General features: G+C 37.0%; 1 protein-coding gene and 1 pseudogene across 4 annotated transcripts in view; both read right to left on the reverse strand.

Annotated features, from left to right (window-relative positions):
* HPSE2 (heparanase 2 (inactive)) overlaps positions 1-15,575 on the reverse strand; it is a 635,705-nt gene that overhangs the window by 505,399 nt on the left and 114,731 nt on the right. The window lies entirely within an intron of this gene.
* Positions 12,501-13,435, reverse strand: LOC112914675 (large ribosomal subunit protein eL6 pseudogene; annotated as a pseudogene).

Genomic DNA, 15,575 nt, shown 5'->3' on the forward strand with positions numbered 1-15,575 from the left:
GTATTTTAAACAACAAAAACATTAAAACCAATGTAGCTCACAATTGGCTATTACTTTAAAATCCATATGACTAAATTCCCTTACTGCAAAAAAAAAAAATTGTTATTCTACTTTTTTTCTTTCTTTTTCAAGGTTTTACTTAAATTCCAGTTAGTTAACATATAGTATATTAGTTTCAGGTGTACTACTTAGTGATTCAACACTTACATACAACACCCAGTACTCATCACAACAAGTGCACTCCTTAATCCCCATCACCTATTTCACCCATCCCCCCCACCTCCCCTCTGATAACCATCAGTTTGTTCTCTATAGTTAAGAGACTATTTCTTGGTTTTCCTCTCGTTTTCTCTCCCTATGGTCATTTGTTTTGTTTCTTAAATTCCACATGTGGCGCAGCGGTTTAGCGCCGCCTGCAGCCCGGGGTGTGATCCTGGAGACCCTCGATGGAGTCCCATGTCAGGCTCTCTGCATGGAGCCTGCCTCTCTCTCTCTCTGCCTGTGTCTCTGCCTCTCTCTCTCTCTCTCTCTCTCTGTGTGTCTCTATGAATAAATAAAGAAAAATATTTTAAAAACTCCACATATGAGTGAAATTAAATGGTATCTGTCTTTCTCTGAGTTATTTTGCTTAGCATAATAGTCCCTAGTTCCATCAACGTCATTGCAAATGGCAAGATTTCATTCTTTTTGATGGCTGAGTAATATTCCTGTGTGTGTGTGTGTATGACATTTTCTTTAGCCATTCATCAGCTGATGGACATCTGGGCTCTTTCCATAGTTTGTCTATTGTTCATAATGCTGCTATAAACATTGGGTTACATGTATCCCTTTGAGTTAGTATTTTTGTATTCTTTGGGTAAATACCTAGTAGTGTGATTTCTAGATGCTATGGTAGTTCTATTTTTAATTTATTGAGGAACCTCCATACTGTTTTCCAGAGCAGCTGCACCAGTTTGCATTCCCACCAACAGTGTAAGAGCATTCTCCTTTCCCCCACGTGCTTGCCAACACCTGCTATTTTCTGTGTTGTTAATTTTAGCCATTCTGACTGATGTGAGGTGATGTCTCACTGTAGTTTTGATTTGAATTTCCCTGATGATGAGTGATATTGAGCATCTTTTCATGTATCTGTTAGCCATCTGTATTTTTTCTCTGGGGAACAGTCTATTCATGTCTTCTGCCTATTTTTTAATTGGATTGTTTGGATTTTGGGTGAGTTTTATTAATATGTCATTTGAAAATATCTTCTCCCATTCTGTAGGTTGCCTTTTAGTTTTGTTGATTTGTTTCTTTACTGTGCAAAGCTTTTTATTTTATTTTTTTTTAAAGCTTTTTATTTTGATGAAGTCACAACAGTTTATTTTTGCTTTTGTTTCCCTTGCCTCAGGAAACAAATCTAGTAGAAGTTCCTACCATTTAAACTCTTCAAAGTCTAAACCCATTATATAGCTAACATTTTGAGCTAGGCACCCAGCTGTGCATTCTACTTGCGTTATCTCATCTAATCTTAACAATCTTTTGTGGTAGTTATCACTATTATCCTCATTTTACAAATAAGGAATCTGGATCTGATCCTAAATAATTTAAATAAGTTATCCAAAGTAACATAACTGAAAAATGGAAAAGCCAAGACTTGGAACTAGTCCGATTCTAGACTCATGTTCTTAACCATCATGCTATTCTCTTCTAAATTTATCCTGTGCCATAATCTGCAAACTGTGAAAAAACATTTATAAAACCAACACACTGAACAAGCAGACTCATAGGAGATCATCAGGTAGTAGAGTTACTTTTGTCTTCATTATCCCTTTAAAATATATTTTGTGGGGGAAGCATTTCCTATGGCCCTGGATAGAAACTTGAGCAGTTTCATGGTTTTTAATTCTCACTCTCAGGTAGCAAATGTTCTATAGTAACTTTAAGACTCAATAAGTCTCGAAGTTCACAAAATGTCTAATCTCAGGTTATCAAACCTTTATATTTCATTCAAAATTATATCTATCTCCTGCTCAAAGTTTCATAAAAGGGTAAGGAAAGGTAAGGAAAACAATAAAACTCTTATTTAATTGGTACTGTTGTAATTTGGTATCATGTTCTCTGAAGGTGAGAGTGCCATGACAGATATTTTGAAGCACCTCACACACACCCAAATGCTAGCAGTCTGTCACATTTATTTCCCTCAACTTGGATGATTGTACTCTATTCTGGCAGTCATTTATTTCTTCCTTGGGCTCCATGGAAACAGTAGGGTCCACCTTGCTGAGGCCTGTTTGCCTGTCTATGAACTTCTATTGTCCTGGATCTAAGACATCTCCCATACTGGCCCTTGTAGGTATAACCACATCTGACCCACTAGATACATTCATGAATTTTTCCCTCCAAATACTCTGAGAAGTGCAGGCCAATTCCAAAACAGGAGCAATTCTCCATGTCCCACCATGAAAGAAGGTGGCCATCTCTTTCTTCCTCTAGATTTCCTTGAAAGAAGTGAGTTCATTTCATTCTTCCAAACCACTGATAGGAAATCCATATCAAGTGCCTCAGGTAGCCCTCTCTCTTAAACTTAGGTGAAGATGGAAGCACTCTCACCCTACTCCTGGGAGACAGGTATGCAGGAAAAGATTCAGAATACCATTTTCTCCAAATAAAGCTTCCTTTAAAAATTCTCCTAAGTGGCTTAGTCAGTTAAGGATCCAACTCATGATTTCAGCTCAGGTCATGATCTCATGGGTCACGAGACTGAGCCCTGTGTCGGGCTCTGCGCTCAGCAGGGAGTCTGCTCAAGATTCTCTCTCCCTCTGCCCTCACCCCACTCATGCTGTCTTTCTTTCTCAAATAAATAAAAATCTTTTTTAAAATCCTCCTCATCTATCTAACAATACATAATTTAATACCCTCCTAATAGATGAGGAGTCTTTAAGATGATGTGGCCAGTTTCCAGGTATATCCTTCTGCACTTTGGACTGTTACTCTGCTTTAGTATATAACACTTATTGTACATTGATCCCTTAGTAAAAACTTCTAATTCAGCATGCTGCTCTAATTCCATACATTGGAATGTAAAAGGCATAGCTCAATCTCCATATAATTCCAAGAATCCATAGGCCAGTCCCCATCAGACTATGAGAGGCTCATCAAAGGTTCATCAGAGGCTGAGAACTCTACTTCCTGAAATATTTGGCTCTTCCCTTAAATATTGTCACTCAGGGACGCCTGGGTGGCTCAGCAGTTGAGCATTTGCCTTCAAGTCAGGGCGTGATCCCAGGGTCTGGGGATTGAGTCCCACATTGGGCTCCCTGTGAGGAGCCTGCTTCTCCCTCTGCCTATGTCTCTGCCTCCTCTGTCTCTCTCATAAATAAAACTTAAAAAAAAAAGTGAAAAAAAAATTGTCACTCATTCCCAAAAGGCTAGTTGACCAGAGATAACTTGGGAATTAATATGGTCAGGAATCAGGCAGAATCCTACAATTGGCATTTGTAGGTTATGTGCCCCACATTCTTGTTGGTAGAATTCTATATTCTCCTTGCCATTTCTGAGGAGAGCCTTCCAAAACACCAAGCTTTTTGGGATGGGAACTCCTTGTCCTAGATCTACTTCTCATTTCCCAAAACATACTCCATTTTACTTCATCTCTGATGATCCAAAACAAAAATTTGGAAACTATTTAATCTATCACTGGTCATCTGGCCAAGATTTAATAGTAATCAATTTTCTTCAAATCCTTGAAACAACTGGTTTGAAAATGCTTAGCATTAGTTCATAAGATCTGGAATTTCATGGAAATGATTCTCCTAAAAATGCCAACTGCTTATTTATTTTTAAATGGTAATTTGATAATTTCTTATTTGATGACACATTTCTGTGAGGAATTAAGCAAATACGTGCAGCAGCATGCTAAGTGAAAACTGGAAAGGGCTGCTTCCAAACAGATGTAGCCCACTATCATAATGTAGATTCTTCATTTAAAAACATAAAATTTCATTTTCTCCACAAATTTTAAGACCTTAAAAGTTTCCAGAGCTCTCTAGAAAATATTTTCTCATGTTCTGTACCTTGTAAGACAACTGCTCCTTTGGAGATACAGGTAGTTGTGACTCCATTTGTAAAAATTCAAATATAAAATCTATCATTTTTTTAAGACAGACAGAGTAAGTCGTAGGCTTCTCAAATGTCTTTACAGGTTAAATGTTTACAAAGGTCAGGACACCAACCAATGTTAGAATATGTAGAATTATTTAGCTTTCTACCCAACCATACATAAAATAAGCTCTTTCTCAGCTTCATGATTATTTCAGTTTTGTCTAATAATGCAGTTGTTGCCAAACACTTCTGAGATCATTCAGGGGGTACATTTTTCAAACTTGAATTAGTAGCCTTTCTTCCAGATTGTGCTTTGAAGACTCATAAAGAGCACTATCAAATCTGATTTAAGAAATGGATGTCAATGGGATCCCTGGGTGGCGCAGTGGTTTGGCGCCTGCCTTTGGCCCAGGGCACGATCCTGGAGACCCGGGATCGAGTCCCACATCGGGCTCCCGGTGCATGGAGCCTGCTTCTCCCTCTGCCTGTGTCTCTGCCTCTCTCTCTCTCTCTGTGACTATCAAAAATAAATAAAAATTAAAAAAAAAAGAAATGGATGTCAAATTGACCCTTAACAAAATCTGTGAAGTAAGATTTAAAGTAAGATGGAAAACAGAAGGTGATGGGAGCTTTATATTCTACTGGGAGGCTGGCAATCCATTTCTAAGAGAGAGAGAGAGAGAGAGAGAGAGAGAGCTCTGAGTCTTACTCAGGGACAAGAACATTAATGGATTTTGAGTTATATTTTTCTAGAATCATTGAAATTTTGATTGTGAATAAGCTAAATAAGCTATTTAGTGTTCTGGCATTTGTTAAAAGGTTTGCTTTAGGTGTCTTCTGACCAAGCAACGTTTACACTGTTACTCATTTTTGGACCTCATATTTCTTTGAGTTAAACTTGAGTGTATTCCAAATTAGATGATCCATAAAGAATACAGCATAAGGGCTTGCCCTGTAACCTCATTTCTCTTATGAATCTAAGAAGAGTTGGATTTTTCATTTCTTCAGCTTTTTATTTCTTGTTATGATGGAGTAGAGATGTCTAAGCTCCTTATATGCCAGACCAGAAGTCAAAAGTCACAATGTTTATTTTTAATTCTAATTGTTGTTTAGGGATCCCTGGGTGGCGCAGCGGTTTAGCGCCTGCCTTTGGCCCGGGGCGCGATCCTGGAGACCCAGGATCGAGTCCCACGTCGGGCTCCCGGTGCATGGAGCCTGCTTCTCCCTCTGCCTATGTCTCTGCCTCTCTCTCTCTCTCTCTCTCTCTCTCTCTCTCTCTCTGACTATCATAAATAAATAAAAAATTTTAAAAAAAAATTGTTGTTTAAATCCCTTTCCATAAAATAAGGATGACACATGCACCCAGGATTTTATGATTATGCCAGATAACACAGCTAAAGCCCCTAATACAGTGGCTACTTTAAGCACTTAACCATTTGTTGAGTCTAAATTTATTGACAATGAACCACTCCAACTTACAAGCAGTCATTTTATAAATATCCATGTATAGGTTGAATGTTTAGAATTTAATAATAATTCCACAATGAAACAATGATATGTAAGGTAATTAAATTTCCAGATTTTCAAAAAAGCCTATTCTTATCTAACCTATAGTATAGTAATGATATTTCTCCAAAATCCCTACCAAGAAAGCTGTAACTCTGAGATCACTGAGTACCTGAAAATAGCAGAAAGAAAAGGAAAATGGAGATGGTTGTAAAAGTAACAAATACATCTTAACCAGGTACCATTGTTCCCACTTCCTAAATCATTCTGCCTCTAACCAGTCTGTGACACCTTCCAGGTCTCCTAATTCACAAATGTTATTTCAATGATGCTAATGGTACTTCTCTAAAACTCAACATAGAGAACTGATATACTTGAAATAGATTATTTCTTGTGAAAGAACTTCCTGAGTCCTTTGAGGTCCTGGGAGTAGAGTGGGACAAGGACTTGAAGGAAATGTGCATGCACCTGTTTCAAAAATCAAAATTACACTGCTCTGGGGAAATGAGGGTCTAGTCTCAAAAATACTTTCTTTGGGATTTTCTTTCTTTCAGTCATGCCCCAACAATATGTTGGTCAGGTCCATTTCATGAATAGCTTTGCCAATTTCTGACTCAAATTTCATAGATGCTACTAGGTTAAAAAAGAAGAATCCAATCTTGGAAAGCCAAAGTCAATCAATGCGTGATTCTGCCAAGGGCCACTCATTCTGTTCAATATTCATTCACATTTTTCCACATCTGTGCCTGGTACAGAGGGTGCAATGTTGAGCAAAAACATGGTTCTTGCCTTAGAAGCTCAGGGTCTAAGCTGAAGAGAAATATCCTGAGGAAAATTTTATTTGGTCTTATTCTGGCCTATACTTGAACTAATTATTGTGGTAATTTGGCACCACATTTCTACCCCTAAGGTGAGAAAGATGGGGTTGTGGATCAGAAAGATAGGCAAAGAATACAATTATAAAGATTGCATGCCCCACATAAATGACATTAGGGTTCTCCAAAGGAGAAGTGGGATGGTAAAGGAATACCATAATCAGAAAGAAGAAAACAGAATATGCTGGCTTAACATACCAGAAGTACCCTTTCCCATGAATAGTACAAATCAGAAAGAAGACATATAAATTTTATTTCACAAGGTATATGAGGTTTCACAAAGACACTTATCTGGGCTGCTCATCAGAAAATTATCATTCCCCATTTACTACAACCAAACAGAAAGGATAAATGCAAATGCAGAAAGGATATTCTTCATGAGAAACCTGTTAAAAACAACAACAACAACAACAATAACATAGTGATACAGGTTGCTCAGTGATCTGTAGTAAAAGGTCCTAATTTGGCTACTAGTGAAATACAGTGTGTCATTCTATCCTTGCCAATCATTTCCCAGGCCAGTCACAGAAGAGGCACCTAAGCTTTCTGACATGACAAAGCATCTATTGTCACAACTTTTTTAAAAAAACTTTTTTTATTTTTTTAAAGATTTATTTATTTATGATAGACATGGAGAGAGAGAGAGGCAGAGACACAGGAGGAGGGAGAAGCAGGCTCCATGCAAGGAGCCCAACGTGGGACTCGATCCTGGGACTCCAGGATCGCGCCCTGGGCCAAAGGCAGGCGCTAAACCGCTGAGCCACCCAGGGATCCCTGTTTTTGTTTTTTTTTAAAAAACATTCTTCTTAATTTTCATGCAACATTGATTCAGTCCATAGAAAATGAAAGAGCCATATACAATAATTTACCCAATAATCTATTTAGGGCATTCCCTAGTCTGTACAGAATGGTGCAGAAACTCTCAGAGCACAAGGTTAGAGCTGGCAAGGAGGCTGGAAATTGAGATAGGAAATCCAAAAAAGGAAAAGACACAGAAGAGGGAGCTCCCAAAACTCTGAATAAATTTGAATACAAAAATTATAATCTAGGTATAAAATCTAAGTATAAACTGACCACAGAACTGTGACACTCCAAAAAGACTGTTGGAAGGCAATAGCTGGAAAGTTGAAAAGGCTGAGCAAAGATTTCAGCTGCTGCCCAATGCAGGGAAAGAGTGTTTTGAGTTTGAATTATGCCAAATTAAAGAGGCTTGATAAATATCTGGGCTCTCCAGTAAAATTGCAGAGAGGAGTAATGCCAAGGAGTAGACTATGTCTCATCCTAAGACTAAAAGAAAAACTAAAACAGATCTGCTCTATCAAAATGTAAAATGAAACCTATATTAGTTTAAGATGACCAACCAATAAATGAACTGTCTACTTGAATTTAACAAAAAAAAAGCACTCTTCAGATAAAGAGAATAAACTCCAGATTCTCTACAGTATCAAACATAATGTCCAGATAGAATTAAAAACTTACTACACATGGAAATAGAAAATGTGACCCACAGTTAAAAGAAAAAGCAGTTAATAGAAACTCCAAAATAATGCAGATGTTGGAATTATCAGATAACTACTTTCTAAATTTTATTTATTTTTAAATTCCAGTATAATTAACATACATGTTATATTAGTTTCAGGTGTACAATGTAATTATTCAACAATTCTGTACATTACTCAGTGCTCATAGGATAAATGTATTTTTAATCCCATCCCCTTCACCTATTTCACCCATTCCCCCACCCATCTCCTCTCTGGCAACAAACAATTTGTTCTCTATATTTAAGAGTCCATTTTTTTTAAAGATTCATTTATTTATTCATAAGAGACACAGAGAGAGAGAGGCAGAAGCAGAGGCAGAGGGAGAAGCAGATTCCTTGCAGGAAGCCCAATGTGGAACTCCATCCCGGATCCCAGGATCACGACCTGGGCCAAAGGCAGGCACCCAACTGCTGAGCCACCTGGCATCCCAAGAGTCCATTTTTAAAAAAGATTTTATTTATTTAATTGAGAGAGAGAGAGAGAAAGCATGAGCTGGGGGTGGGAGGAGAGGGGGAGAAGGAAAGGGAGAAGCATACTCCCTCTTGTTAAGCAGAGAGCCCAATGTAGGGCTCAGTCCCAGGACCCTGAGATCATGACCTGAGCCAAAAGCAGATGCTTAACTTATTGAGCAACCAGGTGCCCCAAGAATCCATTTTTTTGTCACTCTTTTTCTAGGTTTGGTTTTCTTAAATTCCACATATGAGTGAAATCATATGGTATTTGTCTTTCTCTGACTTACTTCACTTAGCATTATATCCTTTAGATCTATCCATGTTGTTGCAAATGGCAAGATTAGATAGATAGATAGATAGATAGATAGATAGATAGATACACACACATACGTACAAGATACACACACACACACACACACACACACACCACATCTTCTTAATCCATTCATCTATCCAGGGGCACTTGGGTAACTTACATATCTTGGTTATTATAAGTGATGCTGCAATAAACACAGGTGCATATATCTTTTCAAGTTAGTGTTTTTATCTTCTTTGGGTAAATAACCAGTAGCAGAGTTACTGGATTACATGGTAATTCTATTTTTAATTTTTTGAGGAAACTCCATACTGTTTCCAGAGGAGTTCTTTAAAGCTGCTATCATAAATTTAATCAACTTCTAAAGGAAAAGGTGATCATAATGAATAAGAAGATGGAACATCTAAGCAGAAAAATAGAAACTATGCAAAAGAACCAAATGAAAACTCTAGAAATGAAAACTGTAATATCTGAAATAAAAATTTCAATATATAGGCTTAAGAAAAGACTGGAGCCATCCTCCCAAAACTCACAAAGTTGAAAAGTTCCTTGGCTGAAGAGAAACTACATGAAATGGAACTTCACACATACAAGGAGAAATAAAGGGGACACAAGGGACACCTGGCTCAGTCAATTAAGCATCCAACTCTTGATTTCAACTCAGGTCATGATCTCAGGGTTGTAAGATGGAGCCCACATCAGGTTCTACACTAGGCATGGACTCTACTTAAGATTCTTTCTCTCCCTCTGCCCTCCCCAACTCCCTCCCTCTTTAAAAAAAAGGGGGTGGGGGGATCCCTGAGTGGCGCAGCAGTTTAGCACCTGCCTTTGGCCCAGGGCGTGATCCTGGAGACCTGGGATCAAATCCCACGTCGGGCTCCCAGTGCATGGAGCCTGCTTCTCCCTCTGCCTATGTCTCTGCCTCTGTGTGTGTGTGTGTGTGTGTGTGTGTGTGTGTGTGTGTGTGACTATCATAAAAAAAGGGGGGGGGGGAGACTGGGCATGGTAAATATGTGGATATTTTGCATGTTCTACTCATTTCTTGAAAAAACAACTGACAGTATATATTTAACACTACTTAAGTATACACTTAAAAATAACTAAGATGGTAAATTTTGTATGTTTTTTACACAATTAAAAAACAGCTTATTATTTAATAAAAATATAATATTGTATTTATGGGATTAAAATATACATAGATACAGAATACATAAAACAATATCGCAAAGGATGGGGAGTCTAAGTGGGATCACAGTTTTATTGAAACTAGTTATACAAGTTTTATTGAAATTAGTACTACATTAACTCTATGTAGAACTTAAGTTAAAGATCAATACTGCAATATTTAGTACAACTAATTAAAAATAATACAAAAATTATAGTTATAAAGTCATTAAAATAATTAAAACAAAACATAAAAATGTGATTAACCTAAAAGAAAACAGGAGAGAAGAAAAAAATAGGAAGAGGGAAAAAGGCAGGACAAATAGAAAGCAAATAGCAAAATGATAGAATTCCACTTCCAACTATGTTGAAATAAGTGTTACTGTATCAGCCCTCCTGAAATAAACTATAAATCTGAAAAAAAAAAAAAAACTGAGGCAACTTTTTCAGGCAGAGAACAACAGACAGCACATGACTGTAACTCTTGAGCGAAAGGAACCTCTTGAAGTGAGCCCATGATCACCCAGTTCTCTAAATAGATATAATTTTCCAACTGTAATGCAGAGAGCTAGAGCCTGAGCTGCTCTAGGTGATCCAATTAGTATGAAGAGGCAGAAATCAGTTTGGGTTGGTTGAAGTAGCTGTAATCTATGATACACGGTAACAGAGAAAAAGTGGCTGTGCAGAGAAGGCCCCATTGGGAAGGCCTGTACAAATCCCAACTGAGGATGAGGATGAGGCTCAGAATGAGACTATGAAAGTTTACCAGATAGCAGTTAAAATAGAGTTGAGAGGGAAATAGAGATATTAGAGAACAAGTACTGTGAGGGAGGAAAAAAAGCACAGTTCCTGGCCCCTTCAGAGTGGAGAGATCCTGTTAATACTGTAATAACATTGTTGGCATTTGGTTGAGACAGCAGAAGGCCACACTATAGGAATAACAATGAAACTTTCGTTTAAGACGTACTCTAGATTCACCCTAATAAAGTATGAAGCCAAGTTTTAATAAGATCCAGAAGGGAAATGGAGTCTGAAAGTTAAGTCCTGACAAGCTAGAGGAGTTTGAGAAACATCTTGAACTTTCCACAAATATGCAAAAACTAAATTAAATTACAAATAAAAAATAATGAGATAGCTAGAAAATCTCCTTGTATCTGGGAACTAAATCTTTTCTAAATAGCTCATAGTCAAGGAAAAAAATCACAGGAGAAATTAGAAAATACTTCAAACTAAAAATTAATAACTTACCAAAATTTGTGGAACACAGACCAAATAATGTTTAAAGGAGGAATTTAGTTTTAAATTCACATATTAGAGAAAATAGCAAGATTTACTATCAATTATCTAAATTTCCACGTTAAGAATCTGGAGAAAGGGAGCATCTGGGTGGCTCAGTTGGTTAAGCCACTGCCTTCTGCTCAGGTCATGATCCCAGGGTCCTGGGATGGAGCCCTGATGAGAAGGGAGCCCTTCTCCTTCTCTCTCTGCCCTTTGCCCACTTGTGCATGCTCTGACTCTCTCAAATAAATTTTAAAACTCTTTTAAAAAGAAAAGAAGCCAGAGAAAGAAGAGCAAATTAAATCCAAAGTAAGTCATAAGAAAGGAATAATAAAGATCAGATTAGAAATCAGCAAATAAAAATGATAATAATAAAAAAAGAAATCAGCAAATAGAAAAAAATCAACAAAGCCAACATTTTTTCTTTTAAAGGATTAATTAAATTAATAAACACCTAGCAATAATAATTAAGAAAAGAACACGAAAATCACAAATTAACAATATCAGGAATAAAAGAGAAGCATCACTACAGATCCCACAGACATTAAAAGGATAATAATGTAATATTACAAACAACTTCATGACAATAAATTCAACAACTTGAATAAAATGGGCAATTCTTATTTTAAAAAGACATAATTTTATGAAGAAACACAAAATCTGAATAGCCCTATATGTATCAAAGAGACTATAATAAGAATTTTGCATGAATAAAACTCCATGCTCCTCTGAGTTCCCTGGAAAGTTCTATCAACCTTTAAAGAAGACTTAATATCATGTTACGTTAACAATTTCAGAAAATGAAAGAGAAAAGAATGTTTCCACTTTATTTTATAAGCCAGCTTAATCCTGATACCAAAATCTGACAAGGACATTACAAAAAAAGAAATTTACAGCCAAATAATCCAATCCTCAACTGTAAGAGGAAAAGACAGTGTTTTTAATAAATGCTGCCAGGATAAATGGATAAAAATATGGAAAAAAATGAATATTAATCTCCCCCTGACACAATTAATTAATGTGAAGTGGATCACAGACTTCAGTATAAAAGCAAAATTATAAAATATCTAGAAGAAAAGATGAAAGAAAATTTTTGTGGGCTTGACAGTTGACAAGAATTTCTTAGATAGAACACCAAGAACATTAAACATAAAAGAAAATTTTGATAAATTGGACTTACCATAATTAAAACTTTCTGCTCTGTAGAACAGAGTTTATAAAACCGAGTAAGAGTTAGAAGTTCACTAACAGGAGAAAGCATAAATATAGATCGTCATACATTGGAAAACAATTCAGATTTTTTTAATTTTTATTTATTTATTATTTATTTTTCAAACTGGATCAGTTGTCTAATTAAGTTCTTTGCAAGAGATTTATAACACCAATTTATGAGGATAAAGTCCATTTATGAGAGAAAACACAAACCAGAGATAGGTCTGAAGCTGAGAAACAGCTTTGATTTGGCAGATTTTGTGAGTCCACAGTTTTCTGATCAGCCTTGCACTGTTCTAGTATTTCTCCTTCACTGTGTCAAAAATCTCACCTTCCTATGTCTGGGTTTATTCAGCTTCTTCTTCTTGAAGTAAGCATCAGTGAGATGTTTTGGGATTTTGCACTACTGATGTCAATTTTTATGGAGTTGGCAATAACAAATTTCTGGTGTGTTCTATGCAGAGGAATTTGACTGAGGGCCAGAGATCCAATCACAAGTAGCAAGCCACTGCTCAATTGCTTCAGAAAAACTACTCTCTTGCCTCTGTGGTGCCCAGTGAGGATGATCAAAATGATACCAGGAGAGATGCTAGCTCCTAGTTTTTTCACATGCCGACTAAAAGGTTTTTGCTGTGGCTCAATAGCTTTCAAGTCACATCTTCAGTAGGATAATATGTAGGCAATTTGTGAAATTTAACCAATTCGATATCACCATTCCTGTCACGACCAACTGGTTTTGGTATAAATATATACCTTCTTCTTTCTCTTTTCAACCCTGGATTTAGCTGCTGAATACTTCCTCATGTACGTTACCTTTTTGGAATACATAGCTGATTGGGAATGTGTGCCAATTCCTCTGACTAGGTCAGAGTTTTGGCTTCAGTGGGGCTTCCCCTTCTTTGGTATTTCAGCCTTGAGATTACCATTCTTAATCTGGCCTCCAGCATCAGCTTTCTTGGCTTTAAGTTTCTTCTCCTTACCATCTGCATTCTCAGCTCTTTCATCTGCCATTTTGTAAGATGGGAAAGAGTAAAAAAAAAATCTAAATGAACTACTGATACACACAACAAAGGTGAGTATTTTGGGGATTCCTGGGTAGCTAAATCAGCCTTCAGCTCAGGTTGTGATGTCAGGGTCATGCTATTGGGCCTCATGTTGGGTTCTGCACTCAGCGTGGAGTCTGCTTGGAATTCTCTCTCCCTCTACCCCTCTCCCTGCTCATGTGTTATAAATAAATAAATAAATAAATAAATAAATAAATAAATAAATAAATAAATCTTAAGAAAAAATAAAACAAAGATGATTATTGAAAACATTATGCTAAGCTTAAAAATCTAGACATAAAACAGTATATAAGAAGTTCAAGAACTTCTGGTGACAGAAATCAGAATAGCAGTTACCTTGTAAAATGTGGATGGACTAGAGAGGGACAGCAGACTTTATGGATGATAGAAATGTTCTAAATCCTGTTTAAGGTGATAGTTACATAGGTGCATACTTTTATCAAAAGCAATCAAATTATACACTTCAGATCTTTGCATTTTATAATATATAAATTTTACTCAATTGTTCAAGTGACAATATAAAAAATTTAATTCCTGCTGATTTATATAATTTCCCATCCAGATTTCAAAATGTACCAAGTATCAAGTAAAATAAAACTCAATGACCCATAAGCTTTATGTGAATCCAATTCTAATACAGCTAAAATTAAATATTCCAAAGTTTGCCCACTTAGTATTCTACAGATTAGGTGAGGCATATCCACTACGAAAAGATAGAAGAACAATCATGAAGTGTCATCTGTTATCTGCTTCTTCCCTTCACCTCCCCACAGTGTTGAACTTCTAAGGAAAACCCATCTGATTGTTCTAAAGACCAAAAGTTGTCCGTAAGCTTTCAGGCCTTGTCACCATAAGCTAGGAATAACTCCAGACAAAACTTATCAAAACAATAGTCAGGACCAACCCAAAAGCAATCGCTTCTTCGGTAGCCTCATCAAGGTCATTCAAGTCAACGAGACTGACCTTTCCCAACATTAACCCAGGATTCTAATCAAGATGACATGGAGATGAACTTATTTTGTCCAGCTGGCTACAAAAGCAAATGCATGAATTCTTTCTTGCTCACCCTCATGCTAGCCTTTCCCTCCCATCTTCCTGTTTCTTTTCTTTTTCACACATGCACAAGCAGTCACGTCGTCATATGAGACAAGTGAACACTGAATCTTATGGGTAAAAAAACAGATGTTTTCCAATTATCCTTCACAAAACCATATTTTACATCGGGTTCCTCTATGGATTTATAGCCAATGAAGAGATGTTACTACATTAGCTCATGGAGGGGGATGATAAAAACTGGAAAGGAAGAGTCAGACAAGGCAAAAAGAAGCTATCCAGAAGGCTGCAATTGGAGAAGCATGACAAATGGGCAGCACAGTTTTAGAGGGTTCCGGCAGAAAGGCAGATTGCCTGACTGGGAGAGATTCTCCACAGCTGGAGTATCGCATACACCATCTGGAATTTTTTAAATCTGCTTTCCCCAGGTGATCTGATTCTCAGAGTGCCAGTAGAGATGAGAAAAGAAGTAATTGTACAGCTCAGAACAGCTCCAAATGCTCCCTAAATTAGTTAATGAAATCTTGTTTGAATCAGTTTCAGCTTCTCCTCCAAATTGAGCCCCTAGTTTTGTGTTGTTGTTCCTCCCCCCATCCCCCACACACACACAAAAAAAAACCAACCTGAATCGTAGGAGTTTAACCCCAAAGGTTTTCTGTACAATGGAACAAAACATGATTCCTAGCATGATGGTCAAAAATGGTGCTCCAACTGTCGGATCTGGTCCAAATTTCCCAACACAGTCCAACAAAGCTTCATTTTCAGTCTCACTCCTTTTGACTGGTCTTAGCACTACTTTTAGCTGTTGCCAAATGGAGAGCCTACATACTGAGGTCCCCAGTTTTCTTTCCCAGATGGTCCAAACTTCAGATTGAAAACAATAAGGGAAAATATAATTTTAAAAATTAAGAGTAACCACAAATCAAACTCTCATAAAAATGAAAGCCTTTGGTTTTCTTTTTTCACAATATATATGTGCTTGTGAATAGGAGGTGGGGTGCAGTGGGGAGTAGTATACAAGAAAAGGAGAGAGA

Source organism: Vulpes vulpes, chromosome 15, assembly GCF_048418805.1.
Source record: "Vulpes vulpes isolate BD-2025 chromosome 15, VulVul3, whole genome shotgun sequence".
Classification (NCBI taxonomy): Eukaryota; Metazoa; Chordata; class Mammalia; order Carnivora; family Canidae; genus Vulpes; species Vulpes vulpes.